Source organism: Pongo pygmaeus, chromosome 7 (assembly GCF_028885625.2).
Source record: "Pongo pygmaeus isolate AG05252 chromosome 7, NHGRI_mPonPyg2-v2.0_pri, whole genome shotgun sequence".
Classification (NCBI taxonomy): Eukaryota; Metazoa; Chordata; class Mammalia; order Primates; family Hominidae; genus Pongo; species Pongo pygmaeus.
The window spans coordinates 155,663,075-155,684,683 of record NC_072380.2 but is presented as its reverse complement, the minus strand read 5'-3'; the positions used below and the strand labels follow the sequence as shown (position 1 = coordinate 155,684,683).

General features: G+C 44.5%; 1 long non-coding RNA gene across 1 annotated transcript; it reads left to right on the top strand.

Annotated features, from left to right (window-relative positions):
- Positions 1-45: 45 nt before the first annotated feature.
- Positions 46-20,414, top strand: LOC129042723 (uncharacterized). The gene is made up of 3 exons (XR_008504193.2): positions 46-379; positions 19,102-19,205; positions 19,913-20,414. It is a non-coding gene; the product is annotated as an uncharacterized LOC129042723 (long non-coding RNA).
- The last annotated feature ends 1,195 nt before the right edge of the window (positions 20,415-21,609 follow it).

The window sequence follows — 21,609 nt, the reverse complement described above, 5'->3', positions numbered from 1 at the left end:
CGGGGCGGGCGGCGCGCCGAGCGCCACAGCGGCACCTGGCGGCCGTACGCGGCGCTGCAGGCGCGAGGGTGCACGGGCGCCCCGGCGTCTCCGCCTCCCCAGCAGCGCGAGCCCCTCGCCAGGCTCTGAAGATGCGGCCTGGCCCTGGCCATTAGGCCTTTCGTCTGAGCACAAAGGCTCCAGCACCTCCGCGGCCGAAGCCGCGGGACTTTTCGTGGAAAATGGGACCCAGCCCGGTCGCCAGCGGCGCTGCAGCGGACTCTGCGGGAACCTAGCTTCTGCTCCAGGACCTCCAGGGCCACCCCAGCTCGCAGGGCGTTCGCAGCGGCTCAGGGCGAATCACGCTCATGGTCCCCTTGCGCATTTTCAACCCCAGCCGGTACCTCCTTACTCGCCCTCACGACATTCATTCTACCCACTAAAGGTCCTACCAACCCCAGGCTCCTCCCGAGCGTTCCCGCCCTTCCTCGCTTTTGAAACCAGAGCAAATCAGGGCCGGGCGAAAGGTGGGGGAGCCCGGGTGAGAGTCAGTGACTCAGCTGCGGACTCCAAGTGTCGCCGGAGGCCCTGGGGCGCAGGCCCAGCGGGCTGTTGTGCAGCTCGGCTGTCCTGTGCCCCTTCCTGAAGAGGCTGGGGAGGAAAGGCGGCCCAGAGAAGGCCAGACCAGCTCTTCCCGCTAGCCCCAGCCTCTCAAATGACAGCGGATGCCAGCGACCCAGGATGGGGTCCCGGAATTGCTGGGTTAAACAAGCTCCGGATTCAGGCCTGGGCCTGGGCTCGGGTTCCAGGGTTCTGGACCTCCCTCAAAGGAGGAGCTCCCTGGGGCGGCACCTGGCTCTGCTTCATAGCCCCAGGGACAGGGAGCTCACTACCTATCAGGGCAGCTCCCCTAGTGCCAAGACCAGCTCGGTCCGGGAGACCCTAACCCAGCGGTGCTAGAGGAATTAAAGACACACACACAGAAATATAGAGGTGTGGAGTGGGAAATCAGGGGTCTCACAGCCTTCAGAGCTGAGAGCCTCCAACAGAGATTTACCCACGTATTTATTCACAGCAAGCCAGTGATAAGCACTGTTTCTATAGATTATAGATTAAAAGTATCCCTTAGGGAAACAAAGGGATGGGCCAAAATAAAGGGGTGGGTTTGGCTAGTTATCTGCAGCAGGGGCATGTCCTTAAGTCACAGATCACTCATGGTATTGTCTGTGATTTAAGAACGGCCTTTAAGCGGTTTTCTGCCCTGGGTGGGCCAGGTGTTCCTTGCCCTTATTCCGATAAACCCACAACCTCCCAGCGTGGGCATCATGGCCATCACGAACATATCACAGTGCTGCAGAGATTTTGTTTATGGCCAGTTTTGAGGCCAGTTTATGGCCAGATTTGGGGGGCCTATTCCCAACACCCTAGCATTGCTCACACTTGTTCCTGAAGTGTCACCTTGTCGTGGCTCGGCTCTGAGCCCTCTGCCCCGGGGAGGGGTGGCCCCTGGGGCTGAATGGACTGAGGACATAGCCGTTGAGCCTGTTGGCCATTGCTCAAAGAATGCAGCCTCCTGGTCACCCACGTTGTTCCCCTGCCAACAAAAAGAGTGAAACACTGCAATGTTTGAAGAGATTTATTCTGAGCCAAATCTAAGTGACCGTGGCCGGTCACACGGCCTCAGAAGATCCTGAGAACATGTACCCAAAGTGGTCAGGCTGCAACTGGGTTTTACAAATTTTAGGGAGACATAAGACATCAATCAGTACTTGCAGGATGGACATTGGTTTGGTCCAGAAAGGTGGGGACAACTGGAAGTGACAGAGGGACTTCTAGGTCATAGGCAGATTCAAAGATTTTCTGATTGGCAATTGGTCAAAAGAGTTAAGTTGTCTGGGCATGGTGGCCCATTTCTGTAATCCTTGCCATGGGGAGGCCGAGGACCATTTGAGCCCAGGAGTTAGAGACCAGCTTGGGCAACAGAGAGAGAGCTCACCACTACAAAAAAAAAAAAAAAAAAAAAAAAAAGGTTATTTTTTAAAGACTTAGCATTAATAGAAAGGAATGTCTGGTTAAGATAAGGGGTTGTGGAGAGCAGTGTTTCATCATCAGATGAAGCCTCCAGGTAGCAGGCTTCAGAGAGAATAGATTGTTTCTCATCAGACTTAGAGAGTCTGTTCTCTCAGTCTTAAGGGCTGTGTTGATGTTACTGCTGGTCAGCTTGGCCTGAAATCCAAAGGGAGGAGGGTACAGTGAGGCATATCCAACACACATTTCCCGTCGTGGTCTGAACTCGTGTTTCAGGTTAACCCTGGAATGCCCTTGGTCAAGAGCAGGGGTCCATTCAGATGGTGGGGGAGCTTAGAATTTCATTTTTGGTTTACACCACTATGTCCTCTCCTGCCAGGGGAGGGACCCACAGCTGGAGGCTTAGCCCTGGAGATACCAGTGAAGATTGATGAATGAGAAACCAGTTGGAGCTTCCAAGGTCTCTACCCACCCTCCAGGCCTCCTCTGCTCCTGCCCCTGCCCATTCATTCCCAGCTTCTGCTCTCCCAGCTCTCCTCTCACCCACATGCTGTTCCTTCCTCTTCCATCTTCCCCTTCCTGGGCCCGGAGACTGGGCGAGATCCCCAGGGCTCTCCTTGCACAGGGAACCTCTCCCAGGGTGCACTGGCCTTGCTGCAATCTTACGCAGGGAATACATAAGCAAGGAATACTTCTGTCCCTCTTGGACCCTGAAGCCAGAAGGCCAGGGCCTGGTTGGCCTCCTAACTGCTATGTCCCAGGGCCAGAGCGGTGCCAGACACCCAGCAGTCTTAGCACCCACGAAAGCTGGAGGGACCCACACCTTCCCCATCACTCAGTTGCATCAGTCTAACACAATGGATTTGGGCAGCTTGTGGTGGTTCACTGGCAGTTTATTGGGGGACTTGAAGGAGTCAAGATCAGGTGGGGGACTTCTGGGTGCCGGACCTGGCCCTTCCTTGGCCTGGGCTTGGGGTGTCCAAGCCCACAGAGCCGTGCGGGGGAAGGAGCTAGGCAAGCAGGGTGGTTGAGGAGGTTATTAGGGTGGCCTCAAGGGAAAACAACTCCAAGAGGAGCCCAAATTTGAATGTCCCCTGGTGTCATTGAGAATGGAGAGGTTCAGGTTGAGTTGTGCAGTTGGGGGTAGCAAGCCAGGGTCCTGAAGATAGTCTGCATATCCCCTGGTATATATCATTTATATAAGGATGTTACTTAACTATTGCTGTCTTCCAGAGGCAGCTTCTTGAACAAATACTTAAGGTCCTCTATAGGTTTACGGGAGTAGACTGTTTTCTCCAAGCAGGCCTGTCGTCCATCAGGAGAAGCAAAAGGTTTTATTCTAGAGACAAGTCCTTCCAACTGTACAGCTCTTGCAGTGGCCAAGGAAACCTGGTATGGACCCTTTCATTTCTCAGTGAACTGAGCCTCTGGGCTTCCTTTTCGCCATGTCTTGAGTAGGACCTGTGCACCTGGGCTAGCAGGGAAATGATTTGAAACTCCATGACCCAGCTGACGTCACATCTTACTATCATATTGGAAGATGGCCTGCTGAACTTGTCCCAAGTTAATGATGTATTTTACAGCCTGATTTAAATCTTCATCTAGAAGAAAGTGGCTAGGAAGAGGCTAGCAATCAGAGGAGTGGGTTGGGCAGATTCATTCTGTCCTGGCTTCCCAGGATGGAATGAGCAGTCCCTTTCCCAGTGCCCCTCCTTCCTATGGTAGGAACATGGGTTACGGGAGCCAAGGGGCCAAGCCGCTCTGTCTGGGCCACCTGTTTGGCAGCTTCACCAGCTCAGCTGTCTCCTCGGCTGGTTAAAGAACTGCCCACTGGGGCCCTTCATGGTGCATGACAGCTATCTGGGCAGGGAGCTGAACTGCCTCAAGAAGGGACAGAATCACTTTTTTATGTTTTATGGGGTAGCTCCTAGGAGTCCACAATCTCCTTTCTTTCCAGACAGCTGCATGAGCAGGGAGCACTAGGAATCCATACTTAGAGGCAGGATATACATTAAGTATTTTCCTTCCCTTAGTTAAAGAGCCGTGACTAGGGCTCTGAGCTCTGCTTCCTGAGTGGAAGTGCTTGGGGCAAGGGCTTTTGCTTCTACAATGTGGTTCAGGCCAACAGCAGCATAGCTTGCCTTTTGGATGCCATTTTCTACAAAGCTGTACCCAGATGTAAATAATTCTTTATCTGTATTTTCTAAGGGGGAGTCCTGCAGGTCCATTTGTCTAGAATAGGTCTGCTCTAAAGTCTCCACACAAGTGTGTTTGTGTCTCTGAAGTGGGCGAGGAAACCAGGGCGGCAGGATTCAAGGTCTAACACACCTTTAAGGTTCAGTCGAGGGTGTCTAGCAGCAGGGCCGGCTATAAAGTTAGGCTTCCCCACCCAGTGGTGCTCTTTTATTTCTAACACATTCCAGACCTGGTGAGGAGTGTCAACCTGAAGGGGTTGGCCTCGTGAGTTGGGAGGCCTCTCTGACCAGGAGGCTGGTGGCCACCACTGCCCTAAGTCAGCTTGGCCTTCCCTGGGCTACTGGGTCTCATTGCTTTGAAAGTAACCACTGGCCATTGGATGGACTCCAGATTCTGAATTAGGACATCCAGGGCTGGCCTGAACCTCTCATATACAGATAGGAAGAAAGGCTTCTACAAATGTGGGAGTCCTAGGGCAGGGGCCTTCCTAACTCAGATTTTAGCGTTTCATATGCTTGCTGACAGGCTTCTACCCAGTGGGATGGTTGGTTTTTTCCACTCTTGAGTGGGTTTAAATATGAGGCCAAAGTTTAGGATCTAAACCCAGCAGAAGCCAGCCATCTGCAGAAATCCATGCAGTTCTCTTCTACTACCAGGGACTAGTAGTGAAGCAATGGCCTGCTTTCAGTATGGGGCAAGCATCCTGGCTTCTGGGGTAAGTATGAACCCTAGTCATCGAACCTGTGTCTGGGAGATCTGGGCCTTTAAGGGAAGAACTTATATTCCCATTCAGCCAAGAAATTTAAGATTTTAATAGTATGTTCTTGAAAACTATGGAAGCCCTCACTAGCAATAAGCAAATCATCCACATATTGCAATAAGGTTCTACTTGTAAGTTTAAGATCTCTGAGGTCTTTTGCCAGGGCTTTCCCAGAGAGGTAGGAGCTATCCTGAACCCCTGGGGTAGCACTGTCCAGGTATTTTGGGAAGTTTCCTGGGTCTCTGGATACTTCCATTCAAAGGCAAAAATTTAGGAGAATTTGGGATGCAATGGGATACAAAAGAAAGTGTCCTCTAGATCCAGCACCATGTAGAACTGAGTGCGCCTAGGGATCTGAGAGAGGAGTGTGGATAGATTGGGAACTATAGGATGACTGGGAACAACTGAGTCATTCACTGCCCTAAGTCATTCACTCCTAAAAGGAGTACCCTAAACCAGTACTCCCCTTCTGGTTTCTCCACAGGTAAGATTGGGGTATTACAAGGTGACTGGCAGGGCTGAATAGGCCTGTGCTGTAGGAATTTTTTCCAGGAGGAGCTGTATTCACTGTAGGTCTTCTGTCCTCAAAGGGTATTGGGGCTTGCATGGGTAGAGTATGCTTGGCTTAAGTTTTATCTTAATAGGCTCTGCAGTGATGGCTTGTCTCAGAGTGCTGGCATCCCATATAAACTTTGCCACTTGACATACTATCTCTTCCAGGACAGGAGGTAGCTTCTGACCTTTGGGAGCCAAAAGGGCCAGTAAATGGATTCTCTTCTCAGAGGTACTGAGACTTATATTGCATCCCCCTGGAGGGAAACTGAGGCTCCCAGGTTGGATAATAAGTCATGACCTATTAAAGGAAGGGGACACTTAGGGATATATAGGAAAGAATAATACCCTTAAATCCGATTTCACAAGTCAAAGGAAAGGCAAATCATTTTACCTTCTCCTGGCTATCTATTCCCATCACCATACAGTCGGCATTGCAGAGGTCCCACAGGTTGGGTGAGGACAGAGTAGGTGGTCCCAGTATCCAATAGTTATTCAAGTTTCCTGCCTGCTACGTTGAGAGTGACCTGAGGCTTTGCGGTGGTGATGCCAACAGAACGCTTCAAGACTGCAGCTGGGAGAGCAGTTGGGCTACATCCAGCAGAGAGGGTGGCCTTTTCATACAAGAGACTAGCATCAAGAGGAGTGGGTTGGGGAGATTCATGCTGTCATGACTTCACAGGATGGAATGAACAGTCCCTTTTCCAGTGCCCCTCTTTCTTATAATAAGAACATTGGTTGTCCCTCAGTCCTATTGCTGCTGGTTGAGGTCTGGTCACCCCTTGTCTGGAGTGTTTCTCCTGCCTAGGGTCACCTTGAGGCAGACCTGTAATTATGGCAGCCAAAATTTTTGCCCGATTTTTCATTCTCTCATCCTTTTTTTCCTTCCCTGCCTGGTCCTTATTGTTAAAAACCTTAAAGGCCTCCCCTATCCATGTCACCTGAGGCGTCTTGGGGTAAGCTTCCAGTTTCTGAACCTTTCTCCAAATGTCTGGTGGAGCTTGAGTTATGAAATGCATGGTAGTCGTATGTTCATTTTTATAAGAAACTGTCAAACTGTTTTCCATAGTGACTGTACCATTTTAAATTTTCACCAGCTGTGTATGAGTGATCTAGTTACTTTGCATCCTTTTCAGGATTTGGTGTTGTCACTATTTTTTATTCTAGCCATTCTCATAGGTATGTGGTGATATCTCATTGTGGCTTAAATTTGCATTTTATAAAGGATAAGGATGGGCTGGGCGCAGTGGCTCACGCCTGTAATCCCAGCACTTTGGGCGGCCGAGGTGGGTGGATCACGAGGTCAGGAGATGGATACCATGGTGAAACCCCGTCTCTACTAAAAATACAAAAAAAATTAGCCGGGCATGGTGGCGGGCACCTGTAGTCCCAGCTACACAGGAGGCTGAGGCAGGAGAATGGCGTGAACCCAGGAGGCGGAGCTTGTAGTGAGCTGAGATCGCACCACTGCACTCCAGCCTGGGCGACAGAGCAAGACTCTGTCTCAAAAAAAAAAAAAAAAAAAGGATAAGGATGTTGATTATTTTTTAATGTGCTTATTTGCCACCCATATCTGCTTGCTGACAAAATGTCTGTTTATATGCCTTGTCCATGTTCTCATTGATTTTTTGTTTTTACTGTTGAGTTTTAAGAGTTCTTTGTATATTTTAGATAAAACTCTTTGTCAGATTGTGGCTTGTAAATATTTTCTCTTAGTCTGTAGCTTGTCTTTTCATCCTAATAACAGAGTCAATAGCAAAGCAAAGGTCTTAATGTTGGTGAGGTCCAGTTTATCAATTGTTCCTTCTATGGATTCAGCTTTTGGTGTCAACTTTAAGAACTTTTTACCTAGCCCTAGATGGTATCTTTTTATGTTTTTTAGTCTAGAGATGTCATCTTTTTATTCCTGATATTGATAATTTGTGCCTTCTGTCTTAGTCATGATCAATCTTTCTAAGGATTTATAAGTTTTATTAGTTTTTTCAAATAAGCAACCTTTTATTTTTATTTTTTGGTGAATTTTCTATTAGTTTGAATTTCTTCTTTCTGTGGATATATTTGCTATTCTTTTTCTAATTTCTTGAAGTAGATACTCAGTTCTCTGTCTTTAAGAATTTTTCCCATTAATAGATGATTTTAGATCACAAGTTTCTCTTAAGCATATCTTTGTCACTATACCACAAGTAATAATAGGTCATGTAAACAGTATAATTCTCTTTTGGAGAAACAGTGTAATTATTTTTGGACACTATGTCATGCAGGTTGGAGTGCAGTGGCATGACCATGGCTCACTGAAGCCTTAACCTTCTGGGCTCAGGTGATCCTCCCACCTCCACCTCCATAGCAGCTGGGACTACAGGTGGGCACTACCACACCTCGCCAGTTGTTAAAATTTTTTGTAGAGACGGGTTCTCACTATGTTGCCCAGGCTGCTAACTCATGGGCTCAAGCAACCTTCCCACCTCACCCTCCCAAAGTGCTGGAGTTACTGGCATGAATCACTGTACCTTGCCTCAGTATAATTTAATACAAATATTTTCCAACTTCCTTTGTGACTGTCTTCTGAGACTTAGAATATTCATAAATTTATTTCTTATCTTCCAAACCTTTGGGGATATTTTATTTTTTGATATCAGTTTTTTATTCAATTGCATTATGGTCAAAAACATGCCACACGATTTCAAGTCATTGACATTGTGGAGATTTGCTTTGTCCCCAGCATATGGACAAAAATTTGATGAACATTCCATGTACACTTGAAAAAATTGTGACTTTTCAGTTGTTCGGTGCAGTGACCTGTATATGTTAGTGGGCCAAGGTTGTTAATGATGTTCAAATATTGCATATTTTTATTAATTTGCTGGATTGTTCTGTCACACACTGAAAGAAGTATGTTGAGATTTACCATTTCATCTTTTATTTCTGTTAATGTTTGCTTTATATATTTTGAGGTTATGTTAATAGATGCATACACATTTAGAATTATTGTATCCACCTGTCGGATTTACCCTTTTGCAATTATGAAAAGCCCTCCATTATAGTAATGTTTCCTGTATCAACATCACTTTTGTCTGACAGTAGAAGCTCTGCCAGATTCTTTTACTTAGTGTTTGCCTGGTGTTGACTCAGTTTGCCTAAGTTGACTCAGCTCCACACCAACCATCCCCACTCCACCTCTGTGGCTGGCCCTAGCTCAGCAAACTCATTTCTGGGGGGCCAGCTGGTGCTGTGCTAAATTCTCCCACTAGGGGCACCAGAGAAAGCACGCAAGGCTGGGGAAGATGGGGGATGTGCTCCTTTCAGTTTGCTTCCGGTGTCTTTCCCAGGCTTCCGGTCTGCCTGCCACTGGGGCCACGTGTCCTCTGGACACTGCTGGTTCACCTGGCAGGGGCACTTCCCCACCTAGCTGCTAAAACTGGGTTGCAGGTTCCCGACTCTGCAGAACCAGCTTCATCTCCCTCCTAGAGACCTCAAACCACTGCCAGGGACGCCTCATCTCGGGGGTCTGGGTTTCAGGCCGTAGGCCCTTCCAGCTCAGACCCTGGCAGCTGCTGCCATCCCTCTTCAGAGGCCAGATCCCAGTGTGGCAGCCGCCCTGGGGCACCTGGGGAGTGCCTCATGTTCATGAATTCCAACTTACTAGTTTTATTAATTCTCCCCTTTGTACCCCAGACTGAGTGGTGGTAGCTGCCTTGTGTGGTTGCTATTTTCCTGATACGTGGGCTGGCAAACAAAAACCTGAGACCACAGCCAGCTGCAGTCCTGTGTTCGTACAACCTGTGAGCTAAGAATGTTATTTATTAAGTAGAATATTAATAAATAAATAATAAACTATACTATAGTATCTAAGTGTGAATTTTTTTTTTTTTTTTACTTAAAGCATCTTCCATAGATATATATGAAATTCAAATACATTTTATTGGGACACAACTGTTTTAATTCATTTTCATATTTATTGCCTCTTAGCACAATGCTTGAGCCTTGGAATACTTTTAACTCCTTTCGTTCCTCTGTCACCTTCTGTGTTACTGTGGTCACATACAATTATTCACACTACTTATATTCATTATATTAAATCTGCTGTATAATTTTTTACTTCTATATATTATATTCCTAAAGTCCTTGTTATTATTGTCTTATACAATAGATTTTCATTTATATTAACTAATATTCTTTCCATTGCTTATGTTTGATATAATTTTTCATCCACCTTTTGGATTTCCTTTAGTGTGGTCTGATGGTGATACATTCTATGAGAGTGTGTTTCTTTCACTTTGTCTTTACTTTTGCATTTTGAAGGGTATTTTGTTTTGTAGAACGCTCTAGAATTAGTGATTTTCTTCCAGCAGTTTCACAATGTTCTTCCATTGTCTTTTCTCATTGCTTACTTTCTCTTTTTGGAACTCGGGTATTATTCTTATTGTTGCTCCTTTAAGTATTGTGGCTGTTTGCTCGGACTGCTTTTAAGGCTTTCTCTTTATTCTTGGGTTTCAGAAGTTTTGCAATGATGTATCCAGGTATGATTTTTCCTTGTATCAATTCTGCTTCAGTTTCTTAGAGTTTCTCAAATCTGTGGTTATTTTCTGTCAGTTTTCAAAAATGATCTCCTATATCTTCAAATATTGTGTCTGTCCCTTTCTCTTAGTGGATCCATGGTCTATCAGTTAGCTACTGCTGCATAATTAGCCGCCCCATGGCCCACTGATGTGAAACATCCATTTTTGTATTATCACTCATGGATCTGTGGGTAGGCCCAGCTCAGCTGGGTAGCTCCGCTTCTCACTACAGATCTTGAGTCTACTGGGATGGTTCTACAACCCACGTCTCTCATCCTCCTGATGCAAGTGGTCTAGCTGAAGCATTTTCTTCTCAGGATGATGGTGGGGGCATGAGAGAAATCCCAGTCACACAAGCTCATCTCATGTCTTTGCTTGTGTCACTTCTGCTAATATAATTGCCTGAAGCAAGTCATGTGACAACATCCAACGTGAATATCAGGGAACTAAACAAAGTCTTTGGCTGGAGGAACTGCAAAGTTACATGGCAGAGAGTATTGTATAGCAGGGGTCCCCAGCTCCACAGTCCATGGCCTATGAGGAGCCAGGCCACATAGCAGGAAGTGAGTGGCAGGCGAGCAAGGTTTCCAGCCTGAGGTCTGCCTCCTGTCAGATGAGCAGTGGCATCAGATTCTCATAGGAGCACAAACCCTATTGTAAACTGTGCATGTGAGGGATTTGGGTTGCATGCTCCTTATGAGAATCTGATGATCTGAGGTGGAACAGTTTCATCCCAGAACCATCCTTCTGCCTCATCCATGGAAAAATTGTCTTCCATGAAACTGGCCCCTTGGTACCAAAAAGGTTGGGGACTGCTGATGTATAGCAAAGGGTGAAGAAACAGAGTCAATAATTACATCGACTTATATACAACTATGTCAGACCTTGTCTCCATGTCCCAGATACCAAGGCTTTTTCTGTATTTTCCATTCTCTTTTTAAATTTTGTGATCTTCAGTCTGATGGTTCCTACCTACCATTCTTCTTGTTTACTCTTCCTTTCTCTGATTGTCTAATATGCCATTAAATTCACCTCTTGGGCCTTTCTATCATACCCTTGATTTCTATTTCATTAACTTCTACCACTTTGTTATTTTCTTCATACCTACTTTCTGACTTTTAAAGCGGAATTTTTTTGTTGTTTGCTTTTGAAGTAGGGTCTCGCTTTGTCACCCGGCTGGAGTGCAGTGGCACGATCATGGCTTGCTGCAGCCTTGACCTCCTGGGCTCACGGCATCCTCCCATTTCAGCCTTCTGAATAGCTGGGACTACAGGTGTGCGCCATCATGCCCATCTATGTTTTGCATTTTTTGTAGAGATGGGGTCTCATTTCATTGCCCAGACTGGTCTCAAACTCCTGGGCTCAAGCGATTCGCCAAACTTGGCCTCCCAAAGTTTTAGGATTACAGGCATGAGCTCACACGCTTGGCAAAATCGAATGTTTACTGTATTAATTTTCCAATTTTCTTCTCTCCTATTATAAACATTTAAATTTCTAACTGCTTATAAATCTCTCCTTGAGTACTGCTTTAGCTTTACCCTGAAGGTTTTTTTTTTTTTTTTTTTTCATTTCGGTATAGATTTTTAACTGTTCAATTTAAAGTATTTTAAAATTTTCAGTTTGGTTCCCCCCTCCAATAGTTTTAGAGACAGGGTCTTGCTCTGTCGCCCAGGCTGGAGTGCAGTGGCCCAATCATACCTCACTATAACTCGAACTCCTGGGCTCAATCAGCCCTCCTGCCTCAGCCTCCCAAATAGCTAGTACCATAGGCATGCAACACCACACTCAGCTATCTTAAAATTTTTTGTAGGGATGGGGTATTGTCATCTTGCCCTTGCTGGTCTCAAACTCCTTGGCTCAAGCAATACTCCTACCTCAGCCCCTCAAAGCTCTGGGTAGTTTTCCATCTTTGAGAAGAAGGCCTGATCTATAATTGTTGGGTGCAAGGTCCCACATATGTATATTCAGTCAGTCTTGTCAGTTATCTTGTTCAGTGTTTTCACTATACTTTGCATTCTAGATCTATCAATTATTGAGCAATGTGTGTTAAAATATTTCATTATATTGTCGGTTTTGTCAATTTTTCCCTGTATTTACAACATCTTTTACTTCCTTATATTGAAGCACCTCTGGAAGACATAATTTTAAATTGTTAACATATTTTATAGTGACTTGAACATTTTGTCATTTATGTCTATTAATACTTTTTGCCTTGAGGTCTATTTATCTCATATTAATAGTATAAGTCCACTATATCTTCTGCCATTTTTTGTATGATTAACTTTTCTATGCTCTTATGTTTTGGGTGTATCTTTTTATGGATTAAAACAAAAAATCAGTATAATAATTAGCTTCAAACTGGTGATTTTTTGTTTTCTTTTTTGAGACGAGGTCTGACTGTTGCCCAGGCTTGAATGTAGTAGTGTGATTGTGGCTCCCTGCAGCCTAAAACTCCCAGGCGCAACCCATCCTCCCACCTCAGCCTCCGCGCAACCCATCCTCCCACCTCAGCCTCCGCGCAACCCATCCTCCCACCTCAGCCTCCGCGCAACCCATCCTCCCACCTCAGCCTCCGCGCAACCCATCCTCCCACCTCAGCCTCCGCGCAACCCATCCTCCCACCTCAGCCTCCGCGCAACCCATCCTCCCACCTCAGCCTCCGCGCAACCCATCCTCCCACCTCAGCCTCCACGCAACCCATCCTCCCACCTCAGCCTCCGCGCAACCCATCCTCCCACCTCAGCCTCCGCGCAACCCATCCTCCCACCTCAGCCTCCGCGCAACCCATCCTCCCACCTCAGCCTCCGCGCAACCCATCCTCCCACCTCAGCCTCCGCGCAACCCATCCTCCCACCTCAGCCTCCGCGCAACCCATCCTCCCACCTCAGCCTCCGCGCAACCCATCCTCCCACCTCAGCCTCCGCGCAACCCATCCTCCCACCTCAGCCTCCCAAGTAGCTGGGACTACAGGTACACACCACCATGCCTGGTTAACTTTTGTATTTTTTTTTGTAGGGAGGAGGCTTTGCCATGTTGCCCAGGCTAGAACTGGTGATTTTATTTATTGTCACTGCTAAGGAATAAGGATATATTTCTATCATCTTGTTTAGTTCTTTTTATTTCTTTTATGCTTTTCACCATTCAGTATTGATCTCTTATTTTTCTACACATACATAGAAGTTTAAAACTGGATTTCTATCATTTTGCATTTTGGAATTTACTCTTTATGTCTAATTTTTTCTTTCTTTCTTTTTTTTTTTTTCTTTTGAGATGGATACTCGCTCTGTTGCCCAGGCTGGAGTGCAGTGGCACGATCTTGGCTCACTGCAACCTCTGCCTCCCGGGTTCAAGTGATTCTCCTGCCTCAGCTTCCTGAGTAGCTGGCACTACAGGCGTGTGTCACCACGCCCAGTTAGTTTTTTTGTATTTTTCTTATTTTTGTATTTTTGTAGAGACGGGGTTTCATCGTGTTAGCCAGAATGGCCTCCATCTCCTGACCTCATGATCTGCCCGCCTCGGCCTCCCAAAGTGCTGGGATTACAGGCATGAGCCACCGCGCCCGGCCAAATTTTTTCAGTGTATCTGAACCTCCTTGTGAACTCTGCAAAAACTACAGAACAACTCTATCACCTCCCTCTTTCCTTTTATGCCACATGTGTCTAGTATTATCCCTCTTATTTTCTTTAAGCCCCCATAAATTGGAAATTCTTATTGTGCTATCTATTCAGTGATAGTTTTGATTTTTCCGTATGTCTTAGTCTTCTTTAGCTGCCATAATAAATTACTGCAAACTAGGAGGCTTAAACAACAGACATTTATTTCTCACAGTTCTAGGGGCTGGGAAGTCCAAGATCTAGGTGCAGGCAGATTCAGTATCTGGTGAGGGCTCACTCTCTGGTTCATAGATGGCAGCTTGTCATGATGTCCTCACATGGTGGAGAGAGAAGGAGCTCTCTGGTGGCTCTTCATATTAGGAGACTAATTTTACCAGATCAGAGGCTAACACCTATGACCTCATTTAACCTTAATTACTTACTCCAAATGCAGCCATTTTGGAGGTTAGGGCTTCAATATGTGAATTCGTGGGGTGGGTAGGAAAAACAACACAACTCAATCCATAGCACCACACATTAATATATCTTTTTCTATGATTCCTTCTTTCATTCCATCTGCCTGTCTGATATTATTTTCACTCCTTTTAAAGAATATTTTGGGAGTTCATTTAGTAATGGCTGAGCAGTGGTAAACAATTTCAGTTTTGTATTTATCAGAAAATGCCTTTATTCAAATATTCAGTTCTACCTTAATTTCTTGTCATTTTCTTTCAACACTTTGGAGACACTAGTGCACCATCTTCTAACTTCCGTAATCAAATTGAGAAGTCAGTGCAAGTGTAATTGTTGTTATTTTTTAGATGTATGTCTTTTCTCTCTGGCAGGTTTTAAATTTTCCTCTTGGCTTTGGAGTCCTGAAGTGATACTCTGAATGTGCCTCAATATGATTACTTTATCTGAGTATTCATGTCTTTAATCAATTTTGGAAAAACCACTCATTGTTATTTCTTCAAATATTGTCTGTACTCTCTTCTTCTGAAATTCTGCTTATTTCTATATCAGACTCTAATTCTATTCTCCCTGTCTTCTAGTTTATTCTTTGTATTTTCCAACTCTTATTATCTCTGGGTCACATTTGAGTAGTTTCTTCAGCTCATGTTCCAGTTTCTTATTCTCTCTTCATCTGTGTCTAATCTGTTATTTAATTTATCCCTGGAGTTTTAACATATGATGGTTATATATTTTTTTACTTCTGGATGTTCTCTTTAGATTTTTTATTTTGGGGGGGTCAAGTCTGCCCAATATTTTTCTGATGGTATTGTATTCTTTCCTGATGCTTTCTATGATTTTTTTCTTTCTTTAAAGTTATTTTATTTTTATAAAACAAAGATGGGGTCTTCCTATGTTGCCCAGGCTGGTCTCTAACTCCTGGGCTCAAGCGATCTTCCCAACTCGGCCTCCCAAAGTGCTGGGATTACAGGTATGAGCCACCATGCCCAGCTGATCTTTTATTTCTTTAAGGAAACTTATTTTGTATTTGGTATCTATTTTTTCCAATGTTTAAAACCTTTTATGCTCTAATTCTACTCACTCATTGCTTCTTGTTTTTATTTTTCTTTTGTAAATTTTGATTTATAGCAGATTTATGGAGATAGTATCTGTGAGAATTCTATGATTTCTGGACTCAGAGTCTATCCCTTCAGAGAGAATTTTCCTTTGATTTCCAGGCATCTATAGAGTGAAACCAATCCATTATTACCTTACATTTGTTTCTTGGTTTAGAGTTTAGTGTATTTAACTAGTAATATAAATACAAACCCTATACTCTGGAAGTTTCTGGATTCTGAGGTGAAACTTCTCTTCCTATTTGTATCTTCATGCAGAGCCAATAGTGAGGCAGACAGGTTGTGCAGAGTGTGTCTTTCTTCCTAGTTCAGTATTTAATTTAAGATATATCCCTTCCTAAGCTCCTAATTTATGTGTTTTTTTTATTTTAACTTCCTATCTTATGGACATCCGTTGCCTTGTCTCTTATCCCCTACATGTGGCACAAGATAATTAGACAAAAGCAAACATTCTCAAGGCAGCTTCCAGCCTCCTGACTTAACTACCATGTTGAATCATGATCCAGTTCCCATTTTATTTTTGGCCTCTGAAATGTTCATGTTAACTTGGCATAGAGTGGGAAAGGATTTAAGATATTTTTTCATTCAGGATTTAAAAGTGTTTTTTTTATTTTAATTTTTTAAAAACCTGAACAGCCAGAGAATCAGATGAAGTGTTTTATAATAGAAGAGTTTTAAGCTATTACTGTAGTCTGAACATCATGTCCCTCCAAAATGTTGCAGTCTAATCTCCATTGCGTTGGTATTAAGAGGTGGGGCCCTTTGGGAAGGAATTAGATCATGAAAGTTCCATCCTCATAAATGGGATTAATGCTGTTATAAAAGAGATTGAAAGGAGCATTCTAGCTCCTTCTGCCACATGAGTACGCATAGAAGGTGTCATCTGTGAGGAACAGGCTCTAATCAAACATTGGCTATTCTGGTGAGGGCTCAGAAGAAGAGGAGAGCTATAGAGAAAATCCTCAGTCTTCCTGGAGATTATCCAAGTGGTCATGATCAAAATCTGGGTAGAAACATGGACAGTAAAGGCCATTCTTACGAAGTACCAGACAGAAATGAGGGACAGATTATCAGAAACTGAAGGAAAGGCAATCCTTGTTACTAAGTGGCAAATAACTTGGCTGAGTTGTGTTCATGTTCTAGCCTTTTGTAGAAGGAAGAACTTATCAGCAACAAGGTAGAATATTTGGCAGAAGAAATCTCTCAGCAAAGTGTTCAGGGTGTGGCACAGCTTCTCTTGACTGCTTATAGTGAAATGCAAGAAGAGAGTCATTAATTAAAGTCAGAATTTATCATCAAAAGGGAAGCAAAACTTGAATATTTGGAAAATTCTGAGCCTGACAATATTGTAAAGAATGTGAAAGTGTGTCCAGGAGAGACACCAAAGGTGTGGTCAAGCAAATGTTTGATAAGGAGATTAGTATGGATAGAAGGAAACTGTAGGTTATTCATCAAGACAATGGAGGAATGATCTGGAGGGCATTTCTGAGACTTTCATGTGTGGGCAGCAAGCTACCCAGGTGCCAAGGCAAGAGACCGAGGGCACGAGCTGTTCCAGTATAATACAATATATAAGAATAGTTATACTATATATAGATCATAGATATGATTATATATGAATATCATTAATCATTAGTTTGTAGTAATTATTCTTTTTTCCAATATTATAATAATCCTTGCTCTACAATCATAACCTAGGAAAAACCAGGCCATACAGAGATAGGAGCTGAGGGGACATAGTGAGAAGTGACCAGAAGACAAGAGTGCGAGCCTTCTGTTATGCCCAGACAGGGCCACCAGAGGGCTCCTTGGTCTAGCGGTAACACCAGCATCTGGGAAGACGCCCGCTGCCAAGTGGACCTTGGTCTAGCGGTAGCATCAGTGTCAAGGAAAAACACCCGCCATTTAGCACACGGGGAAAGGGAGTCTCCCTTTCCCCAGGGGAGTTTAGAGAAGACTCTACTCCTCCACCTCTTGTGGAGGGCCTGACATCAGTCAGGCTCACCCGCAGTTATCCGGAGGCCTAACCGTCTCCCTGTGATGCTGTGCTTCAGTGGTCACGCTCCTAGTCCGCCTTCATGTTCCATCCTGTACACCTGGCTCTGCCGTTTAGTTAGCAGTAGCGAATTAGTGAAAGTACTAAAAGTCTCTGATAAGCAGAAATAATGGTGTAAGCTGTCTCTCTCTCTCACTCCTCTCTCTCTCTGCCTCAGCTGCCAGGCAGGAAAGGGCCCCCTGTCCAGTGGACACGTGACCCACGTGACCTTACCTATGATTGGAGATGGCTCACTCTCCTTATCCTGCCACTTTGTCTTGTATCCAATAAATATCAGCGCAGCCTGGCATTCGTGGCCACTACTGGTTTCCACGTCTTGGTAGTAGTGGTCCCCCGGGCCCAGCTGTCTTTTATCTCTTTGTCTCGTATCTTTATTTCCACACTCTCTCGTCTCCACACATGGAGAGAAAACCCACCGACCCTGTGGGGCTGGACCCTACATTCATGGATGTCTCATCCACCACAGGTCCAGAACACCAGGGTCTTGGGAGCAGAAGGATTTCAAGGCTTTGCGTTCAGGATTCCAGTTTTGGGCCTGTATTGGCTGTTAACAGCTGTGGCTCAAGCAGGCCCAGGACCAATTCAGAGTACCCCTCTGGAAGGCATATGCGCTAAACCTCGGCAGCATCTGTACGGTACCATTTCCACACGGGCTTTGGAGGCATGGTTGCCTCCACCTAGATTTCAAAGGATGCCTCAGACAGACTTAGGGCAGAGGCAGAGAACAGCCACAGGTGTGGCAGGGGTCACTGGAGAGAGCATTACCCAGTGGCATCATAAAAGCAGGGCTGCCCTGAAGACCCCAGACCAGTAGAGCCACCAGCAGGCAACTCCAGCCTGTGAGAGGTGCATATAGCAAAGCCAGGAGGGCAGGGCTGCAGGGCTGCCAAAAACCTTGGGGTTCAAGCCCCACCCCAGTGTGTCCAGAATGTGGGGCATGGACTAAAAAATATTTTGGAGTCTTAAGATTTAATGTTTGCCCTGTTGGGTTTTGGACTTGATCAGAGCCTGTCATTCCTTCCTTCCTATTTCTCTATGTTGAAATAAGCATGTTTATCTTATGTCTGTCCCACCATTGTATTTTGGAAGCATGTCACTTGTTTGATTTTGCACGTTCATGGCTGGAGACAAATTTGCCTCAGAATAAATCTCACCTTGAGTTTCATCCATATCTGTTTTACGTGATATTTAGATAAGACTTTGGATTTTAGACTTTTGATGCTGGAACTACGTTAAGACTTAACTGAAGTTAAGAGTTTTGAGATGGAATGAATTTATTTTAAATGTCAGAAAGACATGAGTTTGGGGACGGGCAGGGGCAGAATGGTGTGGTACAAATGTTTGTGTCCCTCCAAAATTCATATTGAAACCTAATCACTATTGTGTTGGTATTCAGAGGTGCAACCCAGCCAGATGTGGTGGCTCACGCCTGTAATCCCAGCACTTTGGGAGGCCGAGGCAGGTGGATCACCTGAGGTCAGGAGTTTGAGACCAGCCTCGCCAATATGGCAAAATCCCGTCTCTACTAAAAGTACAAAAATTAGGCAGGTGTGGTGGCAGGTGCCTGTAATTCTGGCTACTCAGGAGGCTGAGGCAGGAGAATAGCTTGAACCCAGGAGGAGGAGGAGGCTGCAGTGGGCCGAGATCTCGCCACTGCACTCCAGCCTGGGTGACAAGAGCAAGACTTCATGTCAAAAAAAAAAAAAAAGAGGTGCATCCCTTTGGGAGGCACCCCTCATGAATGTGATTCATGCCTTTATGAAAGAGACTGAAGGGAATGTCTTCGCCTCTTTAGGTCTTTCCAGAGACACATAGAAGGTGCCATCTATGAGGAACAGGCCTTCACCAGACATCAAATCTGTTGGCATCTTGATCTTTGACTTCTCCACCACCAGAACTGTGAGCAATAAATTTCTGTTCTTTACAAATTAATTAGTCTAAGGTCTTCTGTTATAGGTAGCTATCTAATGGGGCAGATTGTTGGGAACAAGTTTCTATACCCTTTATTTTTCTTATGTTTTATTGCAGTGGTAACAATGTATAGGCTTATCATGTTTTTGCACTTAGATAGAACACTTCTAATGCTTCACCACTAAGTATGGTGTTTGCTTTAGGTTTCTGGTAAGTAACTTTTTTCAAAATGTTGAAATTGCCTTCTATTCTTAGGTATCCAGGATTTTTAAAATGTTATAACTGAATGTTGATTATCATTTGGTTATTATTGCGTATTCTCTTGCTCTGGTGAGTGATATCTTTTCCTAAGATTTTTATTGTTCTCGCATTTCTGGGATAAATTGTACTTATCATAATGTATTAGTATTTTCATACACTTGGATTTGATTAGTCAGTATTTTATTTATTTTTTGTTCACAATTATGATGGCTTCTAATTTCCTTTCTTGTGCTGTTTCTGTTTTATAGTATCAGTTTTGTGTTTGACAATAAAAGAATTTAGTCAGTAATAGTTTTTTAGTGCTTGAGATAGAAAGGCATTTCAGAGACCTGGACATGTTTGTTTGACCAAGCAGAGCCTTCAGAAAGTCTAGCTGTTTGGAAATTTATGAATTACTTCGTGTGTATTACAGGAGGGTCGTTTTCTGTTTTCAGAGATCAAGACATGAAATCCATGTTCAAGATACTTTCCAGTGTGTCTTCATGTGACCCTCTGAGTCCAGCCATCAGGCTACCAGCAGCTCTTGGAAACCCTGACATACTTATTCTTAGAAGACTGCTTTCTGGACTCAAAGTGGAACCTCAAATTTTCAATTTTCTTTGTTTTTAAAGCCTACACATAGGTGATGATATATACATGCATATATATTTTGGAGAATTTATAATTCTGAAAACAATGCTGGTCTTACGGAACCCATCCATTCCCCTTTCCCTGTGTGTGCTCTGAGCTGTGGTGGCACGTGGAAAGGGGTCCTTCCAGCAGTGGCCCACAGCCCTGGGCTGCTTACTTGCTCACTTCATTTACAAGAGCAAGAAATACACATTCTTGTGTTAAGTCATTATGATGTGGGGATTTCCATTACTCACACACCTGATCTAGTAGTAACATAGTAGCCTATTTTAGCAATATCATTTATTCAACAATCCATTCTTTCCCCATTGGTTTTGAGCCTTCATTTATTGTGTACTAAGTTCTGGTTATTTTTAGTGGTTGTAATCTCCTTCTTTCCTACTCTCTTAATCATGGGATTGCCAACATCTGCTCTGTGTTTCTGTGCCATCTAGAGCCTCTGACCTTGGTACTGCTTCAAAACTGATATTTCTAACCTTACTTTGACTTCTCCACTCAGTGAAGTTCCCACAGTTCATCACTCAACTGCTCTCTTTCCATCGTGATCTTCTGAACTAGCTCACACCCAGATATACTTTTGTTATCTGCCTTTCCCCCTCATAAACATGGACTGCTGCTGGGGAAAATCCACTACTGAACTCTTGCAGGTCTCTGCAAATGTTTAATGCCCTGTCTTAGCCATGACCTCCACAATGCTGGGCTATCCTATGTTATGTCCCCTAAGATATCCCTTCTCTCTTGCCTTTGGGGATAGTCCTAAGCTTCCATCATTGCACTCAAAGTCCAACCTTATTTGTACCCTCATTCTCTGAGCAGACACCACTGTATTCTGTTTCACAGAGAAAATGTGACTGCTGGGGATAATTCTTTCAACTTCCTGGCCCCTTCCTATACATGATCTTTCTCTGTATTCTTGCCTATTGCTCTTCCATGTTGATAGAAGTGTCTGTTCTCCTTGTCAGTGTCTCGGCCTTGGATCTGTCCCCTATTCTATTCTGCCTGTGTAAGGACCTTCCCTGACCAGCTGGGCCACCATCTCCTGCTTCTCCAATCCCTCACTCTAGACTGACTCTTAACCTTTGGTCAACAATACTTGAGCTTTTACATTCATAATGGAGCATCTATGTTGAACCTTGTTCTTTTCTAGACACTACCCTCCGTTCTGTCTTCCATCCATGGTGACTTTTCTAGAAAGGGCATCTATCACACTGGAGACAGCAAATTCCTTCATCCATTCTAATTCCTAACCCTGCAGTAATTTTCTATCTCCCTTACTCAAGTAATTGGGAGTGCTCCTAGTGTTACCAGAGACCCAACAGTTCCCAATTTCGAACTTTTCCGTATTCACATTTCTTGACTTGCTATGATTTTACCTCACAGATTACATCCTTCATTTGAAGAGACTTTAATGGAAGGTTGCCATGGAAACTCTCTCATGTGGCTGACCTCCTACCTCACTTGCCCTTTCTGAATGAAGTTCCCACTTTTGCCTGCCTTAATG